This window comes from Felis catus, chromosome D1 (assembly GCF_018350175.1).
Source record: "Felis catus isolate Fca126 chromosome D1, F.catus_Fca126_mat1.0, whole genome shotgun sequence".
Classification (NCBI taxonomy): domain Eukaryota; kingdom Metazoa; phylum Chordata; class Mammalia; order Carnivora; family Felidae; genus Felis; species Felis catus.
In genome coordinates, this window is record NC_058377.1 from 107,034,176 (window position 1) to 107,058,054 (window position 23,879).

Consider the following 23,879-nt stretch of genomic DNA (forward strand, 5'->3'; position numbering starts at 1 on the left):
CTTTTTGGGGACTCAATTATTTTTAATAGTTGCAGGGAGTTTCTGAAACCAAAAAGCAGAAGAATCCTAGTTGTAGACAAAACTTGGATGAATTCTCCCTGGCTTTGGTTGGCCAGTTTATTGGTAATTTTAATAAAAAACCATTTTGCAGTTCCCAGCCCCTGCCTAGTCCTGGCTGTGCACTTGCTGGGGCGCCTGGGTGGCGCAGTCGGTTAAGCGTCCGACTTCAGCCAGGTCACGATCTCGCGGTCCGTGAGTTCGAGCCCCACGTCAGGCTCTGGGCTGATGGCTCAGAGCCTGGAGCCTGTTTCCGATTCTGTGTCTCCCTCTCTCTCTGCCCCTGCCCCGTTCATGCTCTGTCTCTCTCTGTCCCAAAAATAAATAAACGTTGAAAAAAAAAATTAAAAAAAAAAAAAAAGGCACTTGCTGCCTTGGTTTTCTGTTGTTCTAGCTGAGGAAGGGGATTTTCAGCTACCTGAGGAACTGTGACCAAAGTTGGCTCCTTTTCTCTTCAAAAACAGAGCATTGACCTTGTAAGTTTTTTTAAACAGTTATCTTTTTTAAATTTTGAGATAATTTTAAATGAAAAGTTGCACAGCTAACCCAAAGAGTGCTTGGACGTTCTTCACTCAGCTTCCCCTTGCGTTAACATCTTCTATAACCACAGAACACGTATCAGAACTAAGAATTAACCTCAGTATAATACTATCAACCACAGTACAGAACTTGCTCAGATTTCATCAGTTTTTCCACTGATGTGCTTTTTCTTTTCCAGGACCCAGTACGGGCTTTAATTGTCATGTCCCGTAGTCTCTTCAAATCTGTGACCGTTTCGGGGCACCTGGGTGGCTCAGTCGGTTAAGCGTCCGACTTTGGCTCAGGTCATGATCTCACGGCTTGTGAGTTCGAGCCCCACGTCAGGCTCTGTGCTAGCAGCCCAGAGCCTGGAGCCTGCTTCATGTTCTATGTCTCCCTCTCTCTCTCTGCCCCTCCCCCACTCATGCTGTCTCTCTCTGTCTCTCAAAATAAACATTAAACAAAATTTTTTTTTTTTTTAATCTGTGACCATTTCCTTAATCTTCTCAGGTCTTTTATGACGTTGACAGTTTTGAAGAGTACTGGTTAGTTTATAGAATGTTCCCTAATTATGGTAACCTAAAATTTTCTCATGGCCTGGTGCTTTAACTCCCATGTTTTCATTGTGGTAAAATACACGCATCAGATTTAGCGTTTTAATCTTTTCTTTTTAATTTTTCATTTAAGTTTATTTTTAATTTTTTTTTTAATGTTTGTCTCTGAGACAGAGACACAGCATGATGGGGGAGGGGCAGAGAGAGAGGCACAGAATCCGGAGCAGGCCCCAGGCTCCCAGCTGTCAGCACAGAGCCTGATGCGGGGCTCGAACTCACAAACCGTGAGATCATGACCTGAGCCGAAGTTGGTCGCTCAACCTCGCTCAACCGACTGAGCCACCCAGGCGCCCCAAGTTTATATTTATTTTTGAGACAGAGAGGGGGACAGAGGATCCGAAGCGGGCTCTGCTGACAGCAGATAACCCAATGCGGGGCTCGAACTAAAAAAATCGCAGGAACATGACCTGAGCCGAAGTCAGATGCTTAACCGACTGAGCCACCCAGGCGCCCACCCCCCATTTTTATCTTCTAAGTCGGGTGGCATTAAGTACATTCACAATGTCATGTAACCATCTACTATTTCTAGAAATTTTTCATCATCCCAAACAAATTCTGTATCAATTAAATAGTAACTCTCCATCTCCCGCTCCCCCAGTCTCTTGTAACCTTTACTTTACTTTCTATCTCTATGGATTTGACTACTCTAGGTACCTCATGTAAGTTGAATCATACAGTATTTGTTTTTTGTGTGTCTGGCTCATTATACTTAATGTTTTCAAGGCTCATCCGTGTTGTAGCTTTAATTCCATTTTAAAAGTTCACTTGGGTTTTCCTATGATGGTATGTATTGAGTTGATATGTTAGAAAATATAGTTATTAAGATTATGTTGTAATTGGCCTAGTGATATTATTTTAAATGAATTAATAGACAATGTAGCATTTTCTAAGTTTTAGTTAGAATACAGTGCGTATACCCACATAAAGAAAAGCGATTTGAGGTCCTTAGTAGTTCAGAGTATAAAGGGTTTCCAGACAGAAGTGTGAGAATATCTTTTGTAGACTGGCATTGGGCTTGATCATCCCTGTTCTTGATTGGTTGGCTACTTGCTATGACCTCATACTGAGCCTTTGTTTTGCAATTCCCAGGGTCCTGGCTGGGCTGCAGGAAGGTACTTGCTGCCTTGGTTTGCAGTCATTCTAGCTGAGGAAGCTGGTTCTCAGTGACCTGAGGGACTTTGACCAAAGTTGGCTTTTTTCCTTCTTCCAATATAGAACATTGGCCTTTGTTTCCCCATTAAAAAGATCATTTGGCTTACTTGGATTTCATTATGACGGATTTTTTTTTTAAGCTTATGCATTGGCTATTGGTCAATTCCAAATTTGAAAACTGCAAAGCTTGCTTAGCCTCTATCCTTGAAGAACCTTGGTGCCTGGAATAGCTGAAGGCTGGGAGGCTCCAGTCACCCACTGTGGCCAGAACACCCAACAGTCTGTTCCCTGGGTGGCTGCAGAGCCTACACACTTTGTTCCTATTTCTTCTGTGCTTAACTCCTTGTTGGCCCTGTTTCTTAAACATGCTGCCAAATCTGACACTTAACAGAGATACGCTTAATTCCACCCCCCCCCCCCCCCCCCAGATTTGGTGTGTAACAGTGTGAACTTTGCTTGATGAGTCTTTAAGGGACAGGTCAAATAGCAGTGGATACATAGTTTCTAAGGTATCCTATGGGGGTGCCTGGATGGCTCAGATGCTTAATGGGCTGCCTCTTGATTTCGGCCCAGGGATTGTGGGATCAAGTCCCATGTCAGGCTCCACACTGTCAGTGCAGAGTCTGAGATTCTCTCTCCCTCCCTCTCTGTGCCTCCCCCCCCCCACGCCCTTTCCGCACCCCCCCCCCAACCAGCACATGTGCACACACTATCTCAAAATAAATACATATTTTTTGCAGGGTGCCTGGGTGGCTCAGTCGGTTAGCGTCAGATGTTGGCTTAGGTCATGATCTTGCAGTTCGTAGGTTCGAGCCCCACCTCGGGCTCTGTGCTGACAGCTCAGCCTGGAGCCTGCTTCAGATTCTGTGTCTCCCTCTCTCTCTCTCTCTCCCCCTCCCCCACCCCTATCCCCATATTGGGTCTCTCAAAAATAAACGTTAAAAAATTTTTTTTTTTTAAATTTTAAAGTATCTTACGATTCTCAGCCTTGTTCTTTTGCTTGCACTCACCCTCCAATGTCCATGGAACCTCTGACTTTGGAAGGCTTCCCTTGGGACCGCTAGTGGTAGACCTTTGGGCCTCCTCTCATAGTTACTTGTACCAGCTTTAAGCAGATCTTTTAAAATTCATCTCATTTGTTCAGAATCACTTCTCATCGGGTCATTAAAAAACACTGTTTAATCAGGTGCTTAACTTATATCAATTTGAGTCTACAGATAGACTTGCGGGATTATAGCTCCATTCCCCATCACTCAGCAGTCCCATAATCCTCTGCTTTTTACACAAAGCTTATTTCTTTTCAGATTCACATGTGGCTTTCATTCCAATTCCAGAATTGAACTTGATGTGCTTTTCTCTCTCTCTTCGGCCGCTGGTCTGTATAGAAGATAGACTTTTGCTTTCAAAGGAGATTTGTTCACTCTATTAGCTAAGGCAGCGACTCAGTAACGGTGCCTCTTGGACGGCCCTCTAGTACATCAGTCTTCCAAGTGGTTGGGGAACTCTCAAAGGGAATGGACTGAGTACTTGAAGGGTCGACCACCCCTGCCCGTTGTCACTCACGGGGCACGGTCTGCTCTGAGGCTGGCGTCGTTAGCTGTAGACATGATAATAGCCTGTACGTATTGAACACTTACTTTGTCCCAGACGCTTGTTTAGCTGTTTTACATTGATTAACTCATTTAGTCTCTGTGAGATGGTGGGTCTTAGTGAGGAAATAGAGGAAATAGAGGTGAGGAAATAGGGGCCCAGAAATGTTGAATAGCTTGTTTGTTACAAACCCAAGTGGTCCAGAGGGCATCAGTGTCAGAGCAAGACTTTCTTAACTGTGGCAAATCCTTTGGTTCTGTTTTCAGCCGTGTCCGGGCAGTAGGAGACAGATAGATACCTTAGGATTCGCTCCTAGTCAGCATGGGGCCGGCTCAAGAGTTAGTTGTTTCTTCCTGCCCTTCGTGGCCCTAGGGGTACAGACGCAGCTGGCCAGGCTCACCTCCCCTGGCGTACAAGAGCTATGGGAAACTTTTTAAAAAACTTTATTATTTAACCCTCGCTTCTGGTTGCCCTCTTTATCTCTCCTCATCTTCCGGAATTTCAAGAACTGTTTTTAGAAAAGCCAGAATTCTGAGACCTAAAATGAGTAACTAACAAGTAAGTACTGAGCTCGTGGCATGGGACGGCTTTGATTCCTAGATTTGACTGCCCTACTCTGTAGCACCCATGAAATGCTGGGATCCTAGAATGCTCTTTGTATGCGCTCCTACACCCCTGCTCCCCCCAGAAAGAAAAAAGCTGTCGTGCATGGGTATTAACTGTGTACGTTTTATCACGAAAAGAATGTTCTCCCTTTACAACCGTCTACGTGCCACTTACACAGAGGCCCGGAGCCACTTGCTTTTAGCCTTGACTGCCAAGGGCACTGAGCACCGTAGCTGGTAGTACCAGCCGCTGTGTGCATTTGGGACGTGCCAGTGCAATCCTGGGAGCTGAGCTCTGGCAGTCCTGCTGTGCCTCTTTATCCCACTGCTTGTTTTATATGCCACTACTTCCTGTTTGCTTTTGTTCAGTCTTCGTCTGGCTCCCTCCTCTCTCCTGAGGCTGGTGCCCCCAGCTCTGCTTCTGGATCTCCGGGACCTCTGTTGTTTCTTAGAGCGACTGCTCTGTGCCCCTCTGTGGAATTTAGTTCACTTGAGTTTATGCGTTTATGGTTTGATTCGCTTGCTTGTCTCCCCCGGACAGCGGTGCCTTTTCTTTTAACGGTAGTGCCCGTCAGACGTTTTGAGGTTTCTTAGCAAAGTGCTGAAATTTTAAGGCTATTTTAAGATGCCAGCGTGGGGTGAGTAAAGTGGCCGCCGCTGTCCTTACCCACTTGTGCCCCTCTTGCCGCCCTAGCAGAGAAAGAGAGGGAGTCCGACCAGGAGTGTATTTGTGTTCAGACCTCGTTCGCTTCTCCAAGACCACGCTTGCGTGCCATTTCTAAATTACTTTCTTTCTGTTACGGGGTAAAACCAAGGTCCACGTAAATGACTTCAAGAAGCAAAGCCTGTCAGCTTTCTTATGAGTGGTCTCCCCCTCCCCACATCCCATCTCCAGCACATTTTTATCTCTCAGCAGAGGTAGCTGCTGTTCACACACAGGTAGGTATTCTTTAGAGAGTGCATGGCCGTGTTTTCTTGCTAATAGAAAGGCTGTCGTAATGGGTTAGGTCCATAGGGGCTCGGCCTTTCTATACTTGTATTCCCAGGAAGAAAAATCTCTACCTTAATTACCACATCACACTGGCAGAGAGGTGTGGCTGCTAATTGATTAGATGACAGTCCTTTGCGTTGATGCGGAACCGTTAGGGTGGTTGGGTTTCGTTTTGTTTTTAAATAAACAAATAGATTTGAGCTAGGTAAGTTTATTCCGGAGAGATGAAGTCCTGAGGAGGGATTTCCCTTTATGAATCTCGTGTGTTTAGTGCCGTTTCTATGTCCCTATTTTCTAACCCGGTAGTAAGCGCTAAGTTGGCTTTTCTTGCCATTTTGGGGCACGTGGGGAATATGTCTTTTCCTCCCCTGTGTCTCCGGCCTGCTCCCTTTCTGCTGGGTAGAACCAGATTCCTTTATTTGGTTTGCTTGTCCTTCCCTCCTGTCTTGGAATGGTTGAACTCTATTCTGAAATATATTTTTAAGATAGCGTCTAAAAGCAAACACCCTGCCTTCCTTGAAACCACAGAAACTGCTTGTGAAACAGCCGACAGGGCCAACTGCCAAGTCTGCACTGTTAACCCACCCTGATGACAAATGTCAGACACTGATGGCACACCGTAGTCATGACTGGTGTGAGGGTTTGCTCAGTAATAAATGTGTAGGTGCTGAGCTCCCGGTTTCACATCCAGAATGCCCACATAATAATATTCTTCATGGTGAACCATTCCGGGAGAGTCTTGTGTAGCTAATCTGCTGTCTACTATACAGGAAAGGCTTAAAAAAATTTTTTTTTAATGTTTTTTATTTATTTTTGGGACAGAGACAGAGCATGAGCAGGGGAGGGGCAGAGAGAGAGGGAGGCACAGAATCTGAAGCAGGCTCCGGGCTCCGAGCTGTCAGCCCAGAGCCCCACACGGGTCTCCAACTCATGGACTGAGATCGGACACTTAAGTGGACACTTAACCGACTGAGCCACCCAGGTGCCCTTTTTTTAAAAAAAAAAAATTTTCTCTTAATGTTCATACAGGAAAGGTTTTAAACAAACCAATTCCCATTCCTCCTCACCTTTTTTTTTTTTTTTTTTTTTTTTAATTTCAGGAAGTGATTTTCTTTTGAGGTGATTTGGACCAAGCTTCTTACCAGCTTTTCCCATTTTTAAGTTAGAACTGGCTTTAGAATTGTTTTTCCCCTCAGTGGAGGAGAACTTGGGCCTTAATCTTTATCTCCAGGCCCTGAAATGACTGACTTCTGTTTTTTGTTTATTTGTCGGTTTGTTTGTTTGATGGCATAGAATTTTCTCTGTCTAGGGAATTTTCTTTCTTTTCTTTTTTCCTTTTAATTTTTATTTAAATTTTAATTAGTTGACATACAATGCAGTATTGGCTTCAGGAGTAGAATTCAGTGATTCATCACTTAGGAAATTTTATTTCTTTACAAGTACTTTCAGGAATGAGTATTTGTTCCTCCCTATTATCTTCCTAAAGAGCTCTGAAACCTCTGGGAGCCTGATAGGCGAGAATACAATTTGAAAACTGGCATCCAGACACCTGGGTGGCTCAGTTGGTTAAGTATCTGAGTTCTGATTTGGGTTCAGGTCATGATCTCATGGTTCATGGGATGGAGCCCCATGTCAGGCTCTATGCTGACAGTGCAGAGCCTCCTGGAGATCCTCCCTGTCTCCCTCTCTCCCTCCCCCCCCCCCATCCTCTGCTCATTTGCTCTCTATCTCTCAAAATCAATACGTAAACATTAAAAAGAAAACAGTATCAGCGTGCATTGAGCTATAGCACTGAGTGGGAGGGGAGATCAGGCTTGACAACCACCAATTGAGAAATAAAAGGAAAAATAAAGTGCTCCCTGTTCACAGCACTGTCATGGGGGTTCTAGATGCAGAGTTTGAGGAATCCTTTCCAGGTCTTCCCCAAGAGCACCCTCTTTTGTCCTTTTGTTAGGGGTTTATTCTGACTTCATTTCCATGACCTGAGTCCTGAGCAGCTTTTTTGACTTTATGTTTAAGTTCTCTTCCCACATCACCTTTGCTTGTCTGTTAGGCCTGCCCCTACTTTCCAGATGGGGAGGAGACCAGGGAGGCTAAATGGTTTATTTTTCAGTGAGTCTCGCTGGGTTGGCTTCCTCTTAATGCCAGCATCGCATGACTCCCCACAGTTGGCTCAATGGGGGTGCATCCCCATTCGCTGAAGCCCCAGGGTTTAGATAGATCCTGGCAGAACTCGTGAGCCTCGCTAGAAGTGAGACCTGGGATCTTCAGATCTCTCCACCCGTGGTTCTTCTGAAGGAAAAAAACCAAAACAAAAGTCACAGACTTCTAGTAAATTGGAGGGATTAGGTGGACTGTTAACTTTAGTTCTTGGGTTTGGTCCCACCTTGGACTGTGATTTGTGTTTTTTATCTCTCCTACTAGATAGATAATCAGCTCTTTTGAAGTCTGAGCTGTTTTTATCCTTTTCTGTGTACCCTCTTCCCCCAGAGTCTTGGAGTGCTTCGTGCAAGGTCATCTCTCAATTGTGAAATAAAAAGTCAGAAAAATTATAAAATGGGCATTATTTACTTACAGCTACCCTTGGGAGCGTGTGTCCGTACTGATTTGTAAATCCGACCTCTCTCTGTCTGGTTTTTGGACACAGAAGTCACAAGTCTTCATTTGTGTCTTAGTAGGTGTAATAATGACTACAGAGAACAGCTTTTTCAGGACGAGGGGATGAGGAGAAAAGTTAACTCTGTTACTGGGTTGTGTTAAGAACCCAGAGAGGAGAGCGCATGGGGAGAACCTGCTGCCGAGGAAACCCTGTCTGGCTTCCTGAAGCGGGGACCAGAGCCAGGAAGCAGGCCCTCCTGGCTTTGGGGGAGCTCCGTTCTTGCCTCTGACACACAGCATCTCTGGCTACATAGGGGCTTCTGGTTCAGTTGGCCTCATCCTCCCCTCTTTTGGATGGTTGAACAGAGAGAGGTACGCTGAGTGTCGGGGATCTTGTCCAGAGTTGGACAGGTCATGCGGTCCGTATCAGAAGGCTGGAGTTATTTATAGTGGGAGAAAAGCGCAGGAGCGTGGCACAGGAAGAACTCAGTTCACACCACCTCAGCGCCTGGTGATGATGAGAACCCAGATTTGTCTTTGAGCGTCTCAGGGCAGATCAGTTGCTTTTCTGAATTGCCCAAGAGCTATGACATCCAGGGCAGTGTTTTCCAGGACCGATGTGGGCAGGGCAAGGATGAGATGGTGAAGACCGTTTTCTCCTCTCTTCTTGATTCCCTGGTCTCTGTGACTCAGTGTGAGATCTCCACCTGACTTCTGAATCTTCTGTTTTGGAGCCCCTGCCCAAGGCCCTAGCCTCGCAGGGTGGTGGCATCTGGACCTGCTCGACCGGTCTGCTTGGCCCCCCTCCCCCTCCCCTTACTCTGGGCTGGGAGGCTGAAACCGCCGCCTGGGGGCTTTGCCAAGCCAGTTTCTCCTCATGGGTCGCCTGCCCTGGCAGTCAGGTGGGGAGCTCCCACCCAGGAGCTCCCAGAGGAATCAGGCTACTGGGGGATCGGGCTGCAGGGTGGGGGAGGGGGTGCCACACACCTACCAGCATTGTGTCTCCTCGTGTGCACACTCCCCTGCACCCAGTGTGCAGGGCCCCAGGGTCTGCTGGAAATAGACTCTGTGTCATGGTGCCTTTCCCTGTGCCTTGTAGCCACGCTCCTGGTAGGCAAAGAGGCTGGGAGGGTTGAGGAGCTTGTGAATTGTGGGTAAATGAAGTCTAGGGGGAGGGAGAGGGTCCTTCCCTAGGGCACACTATGTTTCTAAGTCTGGGGGAGTCACCTGGGTTAACTTGAATTTGTTTTCAGCCCTAGGCAGGAGACATTCTCCAGTGTGTGAGCCTGGTGTCCAAGGCATATTAGATGAGGTTGACTTACGGAGCCAGACTGAGGTAGCTTGAGCCGATAGAAGCCAAGGTCAGGATGTGGTCTTCGGGACGTGCGGACCATGCCCACTTCCTGCTGCAGTCTCAGGGATGGGGCTGGAAGGCCTATGAGCACAGAGGCACCAAAAGCCCTCAGGCCTCCACAGGGCAGACCCTCCTTTTATAAGTGGGGGGAACACAAATCCCAAGAGGGTGAATGACTCAGGGTAATATCATTTGTTTGCGGGGGGCCGCGTCTAGGGTCACCCTCCCGGGGACCTTGGTCTCTTCTGCTTCAGAGGCATTCCTGTGGAAGGCCTGTGTAGGGGCTAACCTGCAGACCTCCTGGCGGAAGGGAGGCCGGGAAAGGACAAGTGGAAGGGCAGCAGGCCCCGGCTCCACACACCGGAGATGAGTTCTGAAATCCTGCCAGAGACTTTGGCCACAGAGGTGCCAGAAGGCCGCAGGGAACGGATTGAAAGCAACGGGCACCAGCATTATAGTCCTGACCCGGGTTGGAGCCCAGGTGTGCTAAGAGCTATCAGGTCGGGAGACTCCGGAAAAAGCAGGAGGACCCTGACCCTGACTTTTCCTCGTGAATCAGGAAGGCATTTACGGACAGCCTGTTAGGTGCCCGGTATGCCTAGGCACCGAGGACACAGAAATGACCCCAGTCCTGGAATTTCCCCCTCAGGCCGCTCTCTCAGCCTTGCGTAACTGAACAAGGCAGCCACCAAGAGTTGTGAAGTAGGCCCTTCCCCAAGCAGTGAAGTCCTTGCACCAAGAGGCTTGAAGTTCTGTGACAAGGACCTTGTGAAGTCAGAGGGATGGAGCAGGGAAAGCTCTGGAAGTGATGTGTGAGCCGAGGCTGACCAGGAAGAAGAATGGGAGTGGATGACGGATGGAAAGTGTCCCAGGCGGTGGGAGGCTGTAGCAAAGGCCTGGAGGTCTGAGAGAACATTCTACGTTTGAAGACAGTTGGCTGGAGCCCAGAGTGAGACTCTAGGAAGGGACGAGGGCCAGGCTGGAGCTGCAGGTAAGGAAAGGGAGCCAGCCAGCTCATTATGCAGCCGAAGGAAAAATCCAGAAACCGTGTGGGTCTAGTCTGAAAATCAGTTGTATGTATATACATACGTATACATACGTAGACATTTTACACACGTGTATACACACACATACGTGTGCACACAGATATATAATTATTAGTCATGTCGTATAAAGGGTTCTTTGAAAATGAAGCCGTCACTTCCTGTTGCCAGTGCTGGGTGCCCTGCTGAGATTACTGCTGGCTCCCCCCACCCCATGTTGTAGAGGGAGAGACCGGACTGGTGTCTTTATGTGCTGGTGCGGGTGGAGAGGAGGCTGAGGCTGTAGTCCTGTTGGGATGACTCTGGCTTTGACTTCGGAGCAGCCTGGCCAAAGACACTTGGAGCTTCTTCAGGCCCTGGGGTCAGGACCGATTTCCCTTTTCTTTGGGGGGAATGACTCACGGGCCATCGCTGCCACCCGAGGTTCTGCAGGCTTTCCTGAGGCTGTCTACGTCAGCCAGTGGGCCAGTGTTGAGAAAGAGGAAGTACCTGGTGGCTGTCCCTCCTGCCTCATATTTCTGTCGCTAAACAGCACCTCTCCGTGGCAGCCTTGTGCTCCGGCAACGGAGGAGCTCTTCCCTCCCTGTGGGAGGGGCTGTCATCTGTGGCTTCTGCTCTACCCTTGGTCACAGATTAGCTTGTACTACACAGCCAGAGAGAGTCCACTCCCTTTCTGCCTGTCATCAAGTGCTCGAGTGGGAGACCTTAACTTACAAGGTTGTAGAAATGGCCATGCTCCAGACTGCAGAGTTCAAGGCACAGCCGGGGAAGCGTGTGAAAATTGACCTAAGGTTAGAGCTTGGTGGGCTGTCCGCCTCAAAGGTGTAATGGGACAGCGTTTTGCTTCTGACCACATATGGACACTGCCCTGCAGACAGCTGGGCTGTCCCCTCTCCTGCCAGGGAGTGAGTTTTGTTCCAGTGCCAACCTGGCTTTTACTGTTTCCCTTCCTGTCTTTCCCCAGGGACCATGAACCTGCCCACCCCCTGTTATGTTCTAGTTCTGATGGGAGTACCATTCAAAGTTCTTGGCAGGAGACCAATTCACTTCTACCCGTGTTGGTTTCCCCTCCTTTTCCCAGTGTGTTTGATGTGCACGTTCCCCAAAGTTCCTTCTGCAGCTGGTTGGCTCTGTAGTACCCAGAGATTGGAGCCTGCCCACGGGGGCAACTCCGCTGCTTCCCTCCCTGGTTTTAGGGGCGGGGCTTGAAAATAGAGGATCATACTCTCCCTCCTCTCCCTCCTCTTTCCCCTCCTCCCCCTCCTCCCCCTCCTCCCCTCCTCCCCCTCCCCTGTCCCACCCCCAACACTGCCAACCAAACTGGAGTGACCGCCTCAGAGGCTCCAAGCAGCCTCTGAGCGGGACTGAGCCCGGCTCATCGCCCCACATGAAGGCAGCTATCTGGAGAAAGATTAATGCACGTGTGAGTATGTGAACTCCGGAGCACATTACCATCTCCGACCGGCTCTCTGTGGCAGGTGTGGACTCACTCTGGGGTTAAGGAGACCAGGACTCCTTAAGAGGAGATGGTGACCCAGCCAGGGGTGTGTCTACCCAAGGCCCACCCCCTTATCTAACACATGGGGAAATGGAAAGCACTTCTGAACACCCCAGCTCTCCAGAAGAGCTTGATGGATGGTTCGGGGAGGATATTCTTGGAATCCCTTGCAGCACAATATCCCTCTTTTCCCTGAGCCAGGTTTCTTAGTTCCTAAGCTGGACAACTACCTTCAGTTTTCGTAGGAGGGGTGTATCTTCCCTGACCTCGGCACGATTGTGAGCGGAAGGTTAGGAACGGTAGCTGCTCTCCCAAATGGAAACGTCTTCTTGCTGCTAAGGCTCAAGTGCCTGAGGCAGAGACCAGACCAGAGTAGCCCAGGCTTGCTGAGAGGGGAGGATTGGTTATTTAGGGGCTGTGACAAATGGCTTTGGAGAGGAGCAAGGGAGAGAGAATCTCCTTTCGCAGAGCTTCTCTGCAGCATTGTTGTCCAGAGTTTAGACTGCCTGGAGCCACAGGCTCAGGTGCTGACGGCTCTCCCCTCCTCCTTTCTGTGTCTTGCGGCCAGTGCTATCATTGTCAAGTTGACCCTCTGATTACGGAGGAGGATGATCCCAATATGGTCCCCCGGCTCCCTGCTGCCTGAGCCCTTCTGCCCTGGAGCTGTACCTAATTTGTCTTCAAATTCTGACTTTGAGTGGGGCAAGAAATGGAAGAAATGGTCATAGGAAGTTGTGTTTGGGTGGTTTGACTTCTGATTGGGCTTTAGGCATCTGAAAACTGAGTGCTTTTTTAATCCAGATTTCCCTTCGAAACCTCTCTCTGTGCACAAACCCTATACCTCAGACAATTCTTGGTGGGCCAGAAAGGCTTTGCTTGGATATGAATTTAGTATGGGGGTCTTCCCGGGGTCCCGTGTTGTCCATCCCTCTAGTCTCTCCCCCTGCCCCCCCCCCCAATAACATTAACCTTTCATGTAAAGAACGTTGGAAAAATTGAGTACTGTCTCAAGGTCACTGGATCATAAGTGGCATTTGGCATAGTTAGCTGGTTTGGCGTTTGGTGAGAGATTTCTGCTTTATATTTGAGCAAAAGATTTCTTGGCGGGAGGCCTCTATGCTGTGTTGCCAGTGCTCGCTTGCCCTGTGTACAGGGTTTGCCCCCTTCCCTCCCCTGACGGGTCGTTTTAATCCTCTTGCCTATAAACAAGTGTAGTTTTCAGAACGTGTGTGGGGCCAGCTCACATGACCTTGGTTATCTCCTCATGGGGTAACCAGCATCAGCTTTAGATACCATGGTCACTTGACGTGGCAGAGCAGAGCTGTCAGTAAAGAGGTGGAGACACCAGGAGGACGCCTGGGTTGGCCGGGGAAGGTATGGTGGTCCCCCCTCCCCCCCCCAGGCCTTACTCAGTTTTGCTTTCTGCGGTTTCAGTAGCCCCTGGTCACCCTTGGTCCAGAAGCAGATGATCTTCTGACCTATCGTCGGAAGGTCAGTAGTAGCCTAACCCTGCGTCACAGTGTCTACATCCTTCACCTCATTTCGTCTCACCACGTAGGCATCGTTTCATCTCACATCCTGACAAGAAGGGGGAATACAGCACAGGAAGATATTTTGAGAGAGCACATTCACATGACTTCTATTACAGTATACTGTTTAAATTGTTTCTTTTTATTATTATTCTTGTCAGCCTCTTACTGTGCTTAGTTTATAAATCAAACTTACCATAGGTGTGCATGTATAGGAAAATTCACAGTATATGGTTGACCCTTCAACAGCGTAGGTGTTAAGGGTACTGACCCCCACAGAGTCAAATCTGTATGTAATTTTTTGACTCTCCCAGAACTTAACTACCTGCAGCCTACTGTTGACCTTACAGATTGTATGAACAGTTGATTAACCCATATTTTGTATGTTTTATATGTAATATAGTGTATTCTTTTTTTTTTTTAACGTTTATTTATTTATTTATTTTTGAGAAGAGAGAGACAGCATGAGCGGGGGAGGAGAGAGAAAGAGGGAGACACAGAATCCGAAATAGGCTCCAGGCTCTGAGCTGTCAGCACAGAGCTCGACGCGGGGCTCAAACTCAGCGACAGCGAGATCGTGACCTGAGCCGAAGTCGGACGCTTAACCGACTGAGCCACCCAGGCGCCTCAAGTGTATTCTTAACAATAAACTGGAGAAAAGAAAATGTCACTAAGAAAGTCATAAGAAAAGGGCACCCGGATGTCTCAGTCGGTTAAGCGTCCGGATGTCTCAGTCGGTTAAGCTCTTGATTTCGGTTCAGGTCATGATCTTGTGGGTTCGTGAGTTTGGAGTTCCTTGCAGCGAGGAGCCTGCTTGGGATTCTCTCTCTTCCTCTCCCTCTGTCCCTCCCCCTCCCCCAACGTGTGCACCTGCGTGCTCTGGTGCGCACCTGCGTGCTTTCATGGACACACACTGTGTCTCTCTCAAGATAAATAAGTCAAAAGAAGAAAAAATACATAGTACTGTACTGTGTCGGAAAAAAATCCGTGTATAAATGGACCCGCGCAGTTCAAGGCTCAGCTGTATGTAGGGTTTGGTACTGTCTGTGGCTCCAGGCATCTACTGGGGGTCCTGGAGTATATCCCCCATGGATGAGCAGAGACTGCTGGCAGTGGGGGTGGGGGTGTGATTCCTTAGTGGGGAGCGGTAGGAAGAGTCCACTCCCGTGGGGTAAGAGTGAGAAGCAGTTTCGTTCCTTCTTGCTTTTACTGTTCCTGAATTCCTACTTCTGGTGTCTCATTTATCTTTCTCCTGTATCTCAAATCCTGGCTGCGGGGGGCCCCCGGACACGCAGCTGTTTCAGGAAGCTGCCCCTGAGACAGATGCAGGCTCCTTCATGGATACAGAACCCGGCACCGAAAATCCCATCTTCCCAAACAGTGATTTTGTTGTGTTGTGCGAAGGACAGCTGGTGGTGGGAGCCTGGCCGCCACAGAAGGCCGCCGAGCCTCTGAGCCAGAGGCGCCCAGGAGCCGGGGTGCAGCTGCATTTTCACCGCGGCCGCCCCCCACCCCCCACCCGCCCCGTGCAGGTCTCCCTCGCCTCACTACTGAAGAGGCAGCACTCAGTGCATAGCAGGGACTCTGGCCACACTGTGTGTGAGTTGTGTCTGTTTCTTAAATATCTGTCCCATTTCTCCTTGTGACTGTTGACTTGCAGAGGTTCATGTATCTGGAAAATTTTGGGAACATTGCTGACATCGTATACCTCGGGAATCGTGGGATATACTCCGGATCTTCCTAGGGTGGGATCTGTGTGTTGAATGTGCTTCTTACCAGGGGAGAGCAGAGTGGCCTTTTATGGAAGGGATAAAACAGTTGAGCTGCTGGAGCCTTCGCTGGCTCTGCCAGAAAAACCCAAGTCCAAGTCCTGGCCGTGCCAGCAGATGACCAGAACATGGTCTTCATCTCAAGAGCTCTCCCGGGCCAGTTTGGAAAGATCTATCTCTTTTTGGAGATAGAGAGCATTTTTGATGAACATTGGGTAAAGAAGTTAAAGCCAAAACTCATATCTTTTTCTGGTAACCTACAGAGTAAGTTGAGAAAGCATGTGGAATTATAGTGATAATAGCTAGCATGTCGTGAGCATGTATTACATGCCAGGCATTGTTCTAAGTATTTTGGATGGGGTTTGATATTTCGACAATTCTGACCTCATACCTTTTGTTTTCTCTTGGTAGGAACCCCCTTATGCCTTTGGGGTCTCTGTCTGTGGTGGGTGCATGGACTAGATAGAACAACAGAATGAGCAGCAGTGGCCTCTTGCTGCCCGGCTAGCTTCGTCTGATCGGAGGTATCCTGGGTGGCATTTCCCTCCCAATCTTCAGATCTTTGTTTAGGCCACCGTGCCTGTTGGCAATAGGGCCGCCCTTCGGGATTTGTTGGGGAGGGTCTGTTTGCCTTGGTAGGCACCCTTTCTTCCCTGCCCTCTCTAGGTGAATTCGGAGGTGAAGAGCTAAAGACTTGACTGCTTGCCTCCTTCAGAATAACCAGCATTCTCTTGTCTGCAGTCTGTGCCCGGCAGTGGCCCCTTTCTTCTCCAGCACCACCTGTTAATCGGGGGTGGTTCTAGTTCCCGAGGGCTTCCACCGGCACTGAGCTAATCCGTACCAAAGAGCCCTCCTCCCGGGTTCGTGTCAGAGCTCAGAAAGCTCAGACTCTTTCCTCGGACTTTGAAAAGAGGAATTAAAGTGTAAAAAAGTGCTTTTTAAGGAGGCACTTGTAATGGATAATGGCTGTCATTTCATTTACTATATATACACTCTGCTCCCTAGGTCAGCCCCACCAACTAGGATGCCCTGAGTAGAGCTGCCGTTGCCGCCAGAGAAGGGGCAGTGTTTGGCTTTAGGGGACACCTGGGCCTAAAGTTACAAGCTGACATGTACACAAGCGTCCCTGAGAAACTTTTCAGCCTTCTCCACCTAACTTTATATATATATATATACATATATATTTTATTTTGGGGAGAGTGCGAGCAGTGGAGGGGCAGAGAGAGGGGGACAGAGGATCCAGAGCGGGCTCTGCGCTGACAGGCTGACAGCAGCGAGCCCGATGTGGGGCTTGAACTCATGCACCTCGAGATCATGACCTGAGCCCACGTCGGACGCTCAACCGACCGAGCCACCCAGGTGCCCAGTCCACCTAACTTCTGACAAATGAGTCCTCTTCCAAACATCTGGCCAGCTAGCCAAGGCACCTGCCCAGGTCATGGCCACTTAGTAATAGGGTCCAGCAGTCCCAGGGTTGAGGCCACAGTGGCAGCAGTGGGCCCAGTGACTTTTACAGGAAGTACATCCCCAGCTTCAGGTGCCAAACAAAGAGACTGTTCTAAAGAACACTGGCCCCTGATGTGTCAAGGGACAGTCCCAGGTTCCCTTTTCTTCTCTCTCCAACTGGAACTGGAAGTTCTCCTACCTGGTCTTTCGTAGTTATCCCTTCTCTCCTAGAAGGCAGTACCCACTCAAAATTCCTTTTGAAACTCCAGCCTCTTTTCTCACCTCTGCCTGGGTTCATTTCGCATTCCCTCCCTCCTACGCAACCATGCCGGATGCTTTGAAGCCCCCTCCGCCAGCTCAGGTCCTCTTGTTTTAGGCCCTCACCCAGGGTTTGAAGGTTACCGAGCCTTGGTTTCTGCTGCCCGTGCTGCTTGTGGGGAGCAAAGATACGTTCCTGGGTCCCGAGGTAGAACTGAGTTAATTTTCCTGTTCCGGACTATGGTTCGCATCTTACGTACGGATAACCCACTGCTTCAGACACAATGGTGGGCCCTCACAAGCCGGCCTGAGACAGCCACCATTTGTTCCTTCTCCGAACGAACGGAACTTTTGGTAAGTTGGAGATCCCTTGGCTAACGTGCTGCAGCAGGTTTGTTTGCATGTGCCTTGTGGAAGCGCTCTCAGTTTGTAGTGCTGTCGCACCGTCTATTAGAAAAAGTAAGTTGTCCTTCTGGATATCAAGTGACAAAGACAAAAACACAGACGCCACTTCCCACCCAGAAAGGTGGTCTGAGAGCCACACTCGCTCCCGTGATTGCTCTAAGGGACGAGTGAGTCCAAATTCTTAATTTTAGCTGATCGGACTCCTTGTCAGGAGGCGCCGGAAACAGCTCGGCGGCCCTCACCCGCTTGCGTTCCTGACGATCTGCTGGAGGAGGAAGATGACGCCTCGGCCTGTGAGCGGGCGCAGCCCGGCGGGGGTTTGGTTTGCTCGTGCAGAGAGCGGCCGGTTGGATTTTTGATGGTCCTGTAAGTGGAACAGCCACACGGCAGCCCGGCCAGGTGGGAACGGTTGCGAGGCGGTGACAGCCTTAGGTGCTTTCTCTTACTTCTTCTCCTGCGTGAGCTCTGACCCCTGGCCGTGGTGACTTCTGGGGCAGCAAGCGTCAGCCCGGTGTTTTTTCTGATACTTCCTCCTCCTCCTCCTCCTCCTCCTCCTCCTCCTCCAACACCCTCTTTGAAACCGGAGGAGTAGGAAGGCAGTCTTTTTTCCACTTCCAGGGGAAGCTGCAGTGGAAGGAGGCACATGTCTTATTCAGCACCTTCCAGTGTGGAGCTGGAACTGGACAGGACCCAGAAGGCCTGTTTCCCAGCCTGGGGCTGGATCTGCTCCTCAGCAAAAAAAAAAAAAAAAAAAAAAAAAAAAAAAGTTATAAGAAAACCATGTTGGAAACGACAGAGACAAGGGGTTAAATCTGCACCCAGGTAGAAAGGCTGTTGCATAAATGCTGAGAGAGGTTTTTTTCTTGTTGTTGTTGTTGTTTTTGTTTTGTTTTTCTTTTTTAAGATCTCGTGCTTCTTTTTTACTTTGTGTTGGCAAAAACCCCAGGAGAAGATGGGAGATTCTGGGAGGAGATGATTATGCCGGGTGAGTCAACTGAGCTCCCCAGCTGCCGTTTTTAGTTCCTTTGCTTTTCTGTAACAGGAGGCAGCTTGGGGAGGGGTGGGGGGGGCAGGGGGGAATGCCGATTTGTGCAGCAGGACAGGAGGCAGGTGTGTATGGGTGAATCGTTTTGGCATTCTGGGGTTGACAGGGCCCTACAGTCATGACGTTGGTCCAAGGAGGAAATATTAAAGCAGAGCTGTCTGAGTGTGGCACACAGTAAGTGTCCCCTACGAGTCACGGTCACCTCCCCAAATCGGTAGCTCTTAGAATGGCTCGAGCCGCATCGCACCGCCCCAGCAAGACACAGTGGTTTTGATGGCCAAGCGGTGGTGGGATTGAATGTGAAGAGGTAGAGAGTTGGGTCTTAAGCGGGAGGGCCCAGTGGTTGTTGGGCATCAGGAAGTTTGGAGGAGAGGGCTCCCCGTCTGTGGTGAAAGGAAGGCTCGGGCTGGTTTGAGGGGGTCGGGGATGGGAGCGTGTGGGCGTCGGCCGTCCCATCCCTGGCTGTGCCCGTATTCCGAGTCTGCCTCCAGTTCACCTTGGTGACCACCTTTACCTCCAGCTTTGGGTGAGGAAGGAGCACCGAGGGCCTCGTCACCGCCTGAGAAAGCCTGTGAATGGAAAGAACACTCCATAGATGTCCTCCGTTCTTGGGAGAGGGGGTCTCGTGGCTTCCTGCCCGCTTGGGTGTTGTCTGCAGAGGACACAGATGGGAGTTACTGGTGTGGGTCCCAGGGACCGTCATGAAGATGCCCCCACACATCTCCTCCTTTATTCATTCATACGCACGTATTCATTCAGTACCTATCGAATACTCCTGCTCTGTGCTAGAGGCATTGTTGTGGGCCGTGAACACACCAGGGCCCTCCCTTCAGAGCGTTGTCTGGTGGGAAGGCCAGACGGTAGCCAGCAACTTCAAAGGGCAGCAGCTGCCTTGAAAGAGGAGAAAAGGGTCTTTGGCAAGAGGTTCTGATCTTCCTTCTGCCTTTGTCTTGGCTTCCAAGAGGGTGGCTGTAAGGATCAAAAACTGGCACCGTTTTTATTCCTCAACTATTTCAACGTGGGCCAGCCGGGCACAGGCACCCTTAGGCACCGAGGGCGTACGAAAGCGAGCGAGACGCCGTCTCTGACCCCTCAGAGCTCCGGGAGGTTCAGGCGTGGAGACGCACGGTCACAAGAGATGAATGGGTACCGACAGGGCGCTGTGAGAGCCAGAGAAGGGAGAGATCACTCTCTGCTGCGAAGGTGTTGGGCTGATTCTTTGAACAAAAGGATTTGGGCTAACCTAGGGATGAGAGCGTGTACTGCCCTGGATCCCTTCAAAAGAAGACGTTACGTGATAGCTGGAGCCTTGCCCTTGGTGTGCGTGCGCCTGGGTGGCGCTTACACGCCACGGTTCGAACCGTTCCCAGCCGGCAGCCAGAGTGGTGGGGCTGGGGTCCCACCGCGGACCTGTGACTCCAGAGTGACTCCCCTTCCCACCGTGCCGCGTCCAGCCGGACAGCGTGCCACACAGAAACAGAAACTACTAGGCAAAGGACAGGAAGGAAGAGGGAGGCCCGGACACCTCAGCCGCACTGGTTGGTCTCCATCAATCCTCTGTAAAGTGAGCCAAACCCTTCTGCTGCAGGCTGTCTCCTGCCTCCCCCAGAGCCCCGGGCTGCTGGCAGGCTGACTCTCCTGTGATATGGAGGAACTTGTTGGTCTCCATGGTTACGGGAACCCACTGGTACGGGCGGCGCCGAGTGGAGTGTGAGGCTGGCAACGAGAGCTTCCCCCAGCCCTTGGCACCATGTGGTACTGGTATGTCGGCTGTTTCTTGGACCTTTTCTGGGAGGAAGGAGTTAAGGAACCCATGAGGAAGGGAAGAGCAGGCACACCTTCCTCCTCTTCTGGGCTCCTTAGAGGCCGGAGGCGTGGCTGCCTTCTCATTCACCCGCTCCCCTTGGCAAGAGTGGTTTTATGTTAGGAAAGAGGGTCCTTTTGCCCGACAACCCAGCTGTGGTAGAAATTGGACTTTTCCTTATTCCAGAAGCAATACCAGCTTTACTGCGCTGGTGTTTGTGGTCAAGTCTGTAGCGATGACAGATGACAGCTCTTCTCAGGGCTCAGAGGACTCCTTGAGAGGGGAAGCAGGTCCCTCCCCGAAAGTAAAATGAGATCGTAGGAAATGTGGTCAAGACCTCGCTGCACAATGGGTGCTGTGGTCCACACTGGCGTGGGTTTCTTCATTTTGTCTTCATGCCGATCTTGTGAAGTGGGTGCAGCTGGTGTCCACATGTCCCAAACGAGGAAGCTGAGATCTAGAGAAGTCAAGGAATCTTGGTCGTGCTCGGTGAACTAGTAAGGAGCAAAGGCAGGGCTCCCGGCCCAGACCCGCCTGGAGCTCTGCCGTGCTCTCCCGCCTCCTTTGCTAAGTAAGCAGAGATACTGTGGTGAATCTACTAGACAGTTCCCTCCTCTAAACTCCTGGAAGGCAGGAACCAGCTCTCTCTGAACTTTGCAACTGGCCCTGGCTCCAGAGGTAGGCACTCAACAGAGGCTTGCTGAGTCAGCAGTGGTAACTGGGGACTGAGATCGAGCCCAAGACCCCAGTGAGCAAATTCTCAGGGATGAGGTAGGTACTGGACACTTGCAAAGCTCTGGTTGCTCAGTAGAATCCACCTGTTTGGGGAAGAGCCCAGCATTTCAAGTGGCTGCAAAGGCAGGAGATTTGAGGCACGCCCATGGCATTGTGGCTCTCGTGTGTGAAGGGGAGCGAGCTGGAGGTGCTGGGTCGGTACTGACCTCTTCGCAGGCACATGCTGCTGAGCTCTGCCGTGGCTGCTTTGAGGCCTCCAGGCCGCTCCCCTCCTGGCCCAGGCCGCAGTGCTGGTCTCCCTGCCTTGGGGTGAGACTTGCAGCTCAAAGAGCTAAAGGGCAGTGAACCACCTTGCTTTTGACTTTGTGCTTCTGCCGTAGGCTCCCGCAGGTCCCCGCAGGTCTCCTTTATGGGGGAGGCATCTGCCGTGGCCGGAAAGAGGGAGCAACCTTTTGACACGGTACCACCTCCCTTCCACACCAGGGCATTAAGGGAACATGGGGGGTCCCCCTGGGGGAGTAATTTGGGGGTGAGGAGGACGCATCCCACCTCTCTACGGGTGAGTGCTTACCGAAGCCTTATACGATGTCTCCTACCCACAATGCTCCTCTGGTTTATTGACTCTTGGCAGTTGAGGGTGACAGTTGCTCAGGACTAAAGGATGCAAGGAAGGCTCCTGGATGCAGTGAGGGAGGAAGGGTGAAAGAACTAGCGACTCACCACGTCCACGTGACTTGCCAGCTCAGTCATACCCATTTCTCCCCAGCCTCTGTGTTAGCTCGGTACTTCCTCAGTTTACAGAACCCCTTACTGCTTCCCACAAACAGGATTGAGGAAACAGTCCTTCTGTCACATTACAAAACCCTAGGGACTAGAAAAATGAAGCCATTTGATCCTGTCTGATCCTCTGAGTGGTCGCAGGCAAGCCCGAGCCGAGGGTCCAGAGGGGTGAGAGCAGGGCGTGCTACGGGCCCCCCTGGGGACACCCTCACAATAGCCCTGTGGCAATGGCCTGAGCCAGACACTGGCTTTCCTGCTGCCCTGGGCATCTCTCCCCTCCTCCTAGCATGGAGAGGCAGAGCCAGGGACTTACCTTCTTTGGGGAGAAATAAGACAGATCAGGCATCAAGAAGGGTTGATGAGAAGCCAACAAAGGGGACCGTGAGGAACAGGCAAGTGGTGGCGTGGACACGGAAGCCCTGGGCTCCAGTCCCGCTCTGTGCTGGGAGGCCATGGGACCTTGGGCAAGTCTCACACCTGTGCTTCAGTTTCTCACATGTAACGTGAGGATGCTACCTATAAGGGTGGGGAGCGTAGGAAATACGTGGCAGCAGAAGGTAGTGTCAGAAACATCAAATCTGTTGGCCAGGGCTCATGTGTTAGGTGAACACTGAGTAGTGTGGTCTCCCTGGGATCTGTGCTCAGGTGCTGGGCAGGGGGGGGTGGTGTGCACAGAGGAGCCTTCGTTTGCCCTTCCATAGAGGGGTTTATGGCCTACCAGCATGAGATCTCTCAAGAGTTTCTTAGTGGGAAAGATCCCAACCGGAGAAATGGAAGGAATTCGAAGTAGATCTGGGAGCCAGAAGAAAGATGTGCCCAGGACTCAGAACTCAGACAAGGGGGGTCTCCAGGAGCTCCATGTTAAGCAGGTGCCCAGACAGCAGGGCTTTGCAGGGGGAAGGCATGAGCTCCAGCATCCCTGCTGCCCCCAGCCCTCCAAGTTCTTAAAACAGTATCATTGGGGTGGGAGGGGGGCGGTGATGGAGACTTCCTGGAGGTTAGGCAGGAACCTAGGGATGGAGTCCCAGAAGCAGGGCTGGAAGGGACTCAGAGGGACATTTGGTTGGTTCTCCATCTTTTGGGCAAGTTGTAGGATTAAATGCCTCATTCTGTATCAGTGACGAAGGTTTTTAGTCTAGAACCCATCGACCTCTAAAGGGGCTTCTTCACGGGGTCCCAGAACTCCCTGAAATGATGTCCAGAATATTTTATGTCTAAGTGGATTATGCGTTTTCTAAGTTAAACACTGCTTTTTGTGAAGCAGGAGGTCCATCTGCCACTGTTGGATTGCTGGTTTCTGCTTAACCCCCGCCTTGTTCTCGGCGGGTAGTTTGCCGGTCCAGCAGCAAGGCTGCCGCTCTCTGGGTCGGCACGCCTGATTCACGCACACGCCTCCCAGCCAATCGGAGCCCCTACCCAGGTCCCACCTGCTGCGGGTGAGATAAGGACTTTTATGACCGCCCTGGCTGGAGTGAGGCTCCTCACCCTCTCCCAGCTGTTACCCGGCAAAGCACCTTGGGGAGGGCGGGGCAGCCCGCTTCCGGGGAGGGGGAGGGGAAGGGAGAAGGAAGTTGATCTAAACCCGCCTCTTTCTCTCTCTCTGTCTGCCTTCCTTCCCCTTCCCTTCCTGCCCCTTTCCTCCCACCTTGCTCCCGGTGTAGTGTCCTGGGACTGCGTGCCTTTTCTGGCCACCGGGCCCTGGCCTGCGGGAAGCTGCGGGGCTTCTCGTCCCTGTTGCTCTCCTTGCCAAGCCCGGTCTCCCTCTGCTACTGGTGGTTTCGGTTGCGACACAGTCCAGGTTCCCAGGCAGGAGCCGCTCGGGCCTGGCTGCTTCACTGTTTTTCACTGAGGAGGTGGTGGAAGGTGTCGCCTGCTTCGGCTGAGTAAGGGTGGCTGGCAGAGCCGGCGGCCCCCGCCCTGGGCCTGGCTCTTCCCGGCCTCTGTACTTTGCCCTCGCTGCCTGACAGGTTCTGCTGTGGGCTCCGCTGAATGGAAGCTGCCGGTAGTCCTTGTCCCTTTCTCCAGCCGGGTATGTCTTCCCCTTCTCTGCTGTAGGATTGCCCCCATCCTCCCTCCTCCCTCCCACC

The 23,879-nt window shown here is 50.9% G+C and overlaps 1 protein-coding gene and 1 long non-coding RNA gene across 3 annotated transcripts in view; one reads left to right on the forward strand and one right to left on the reverse strand.

The window, feature by feature from the left end:
• Nucleotides 1-23,879, forward strand: part of MARK2 (microtubule affinity regulating kinase 2) — a 58,416-nt gene that overhangs the window by 12,890 nt on the left and 21,647 nt on the right. The window contains exon 1 of one of the 2 annotated variants that reach the window (XM_019812590.3): nt 23,421-23,821. The exons of the other annotated variant lie outside the window; for it this stretch is intronic. The gene's annotated coding sequence lies outside the window, so the exon portion shown is untranslated. Of the gene's footprint in view, nt 1-23,420; nt 23,822-23,879 lie in introns of those variants that run through there. 2 annotated transcript variants of the gene reach the window in all.
• On the reverse strand, nt 17,474-21,941 carry LOC123380644. Its single transcript, XR_006586677.1, has 2 exons — nt 21,219-21,941; nt 17,474-20,734 (listed from the first exon to the last, which is right to left on the reverse strand). It is a non-coding gene; the product is annotated as an uncharacterized LOC123380644 (long non-coding RNA).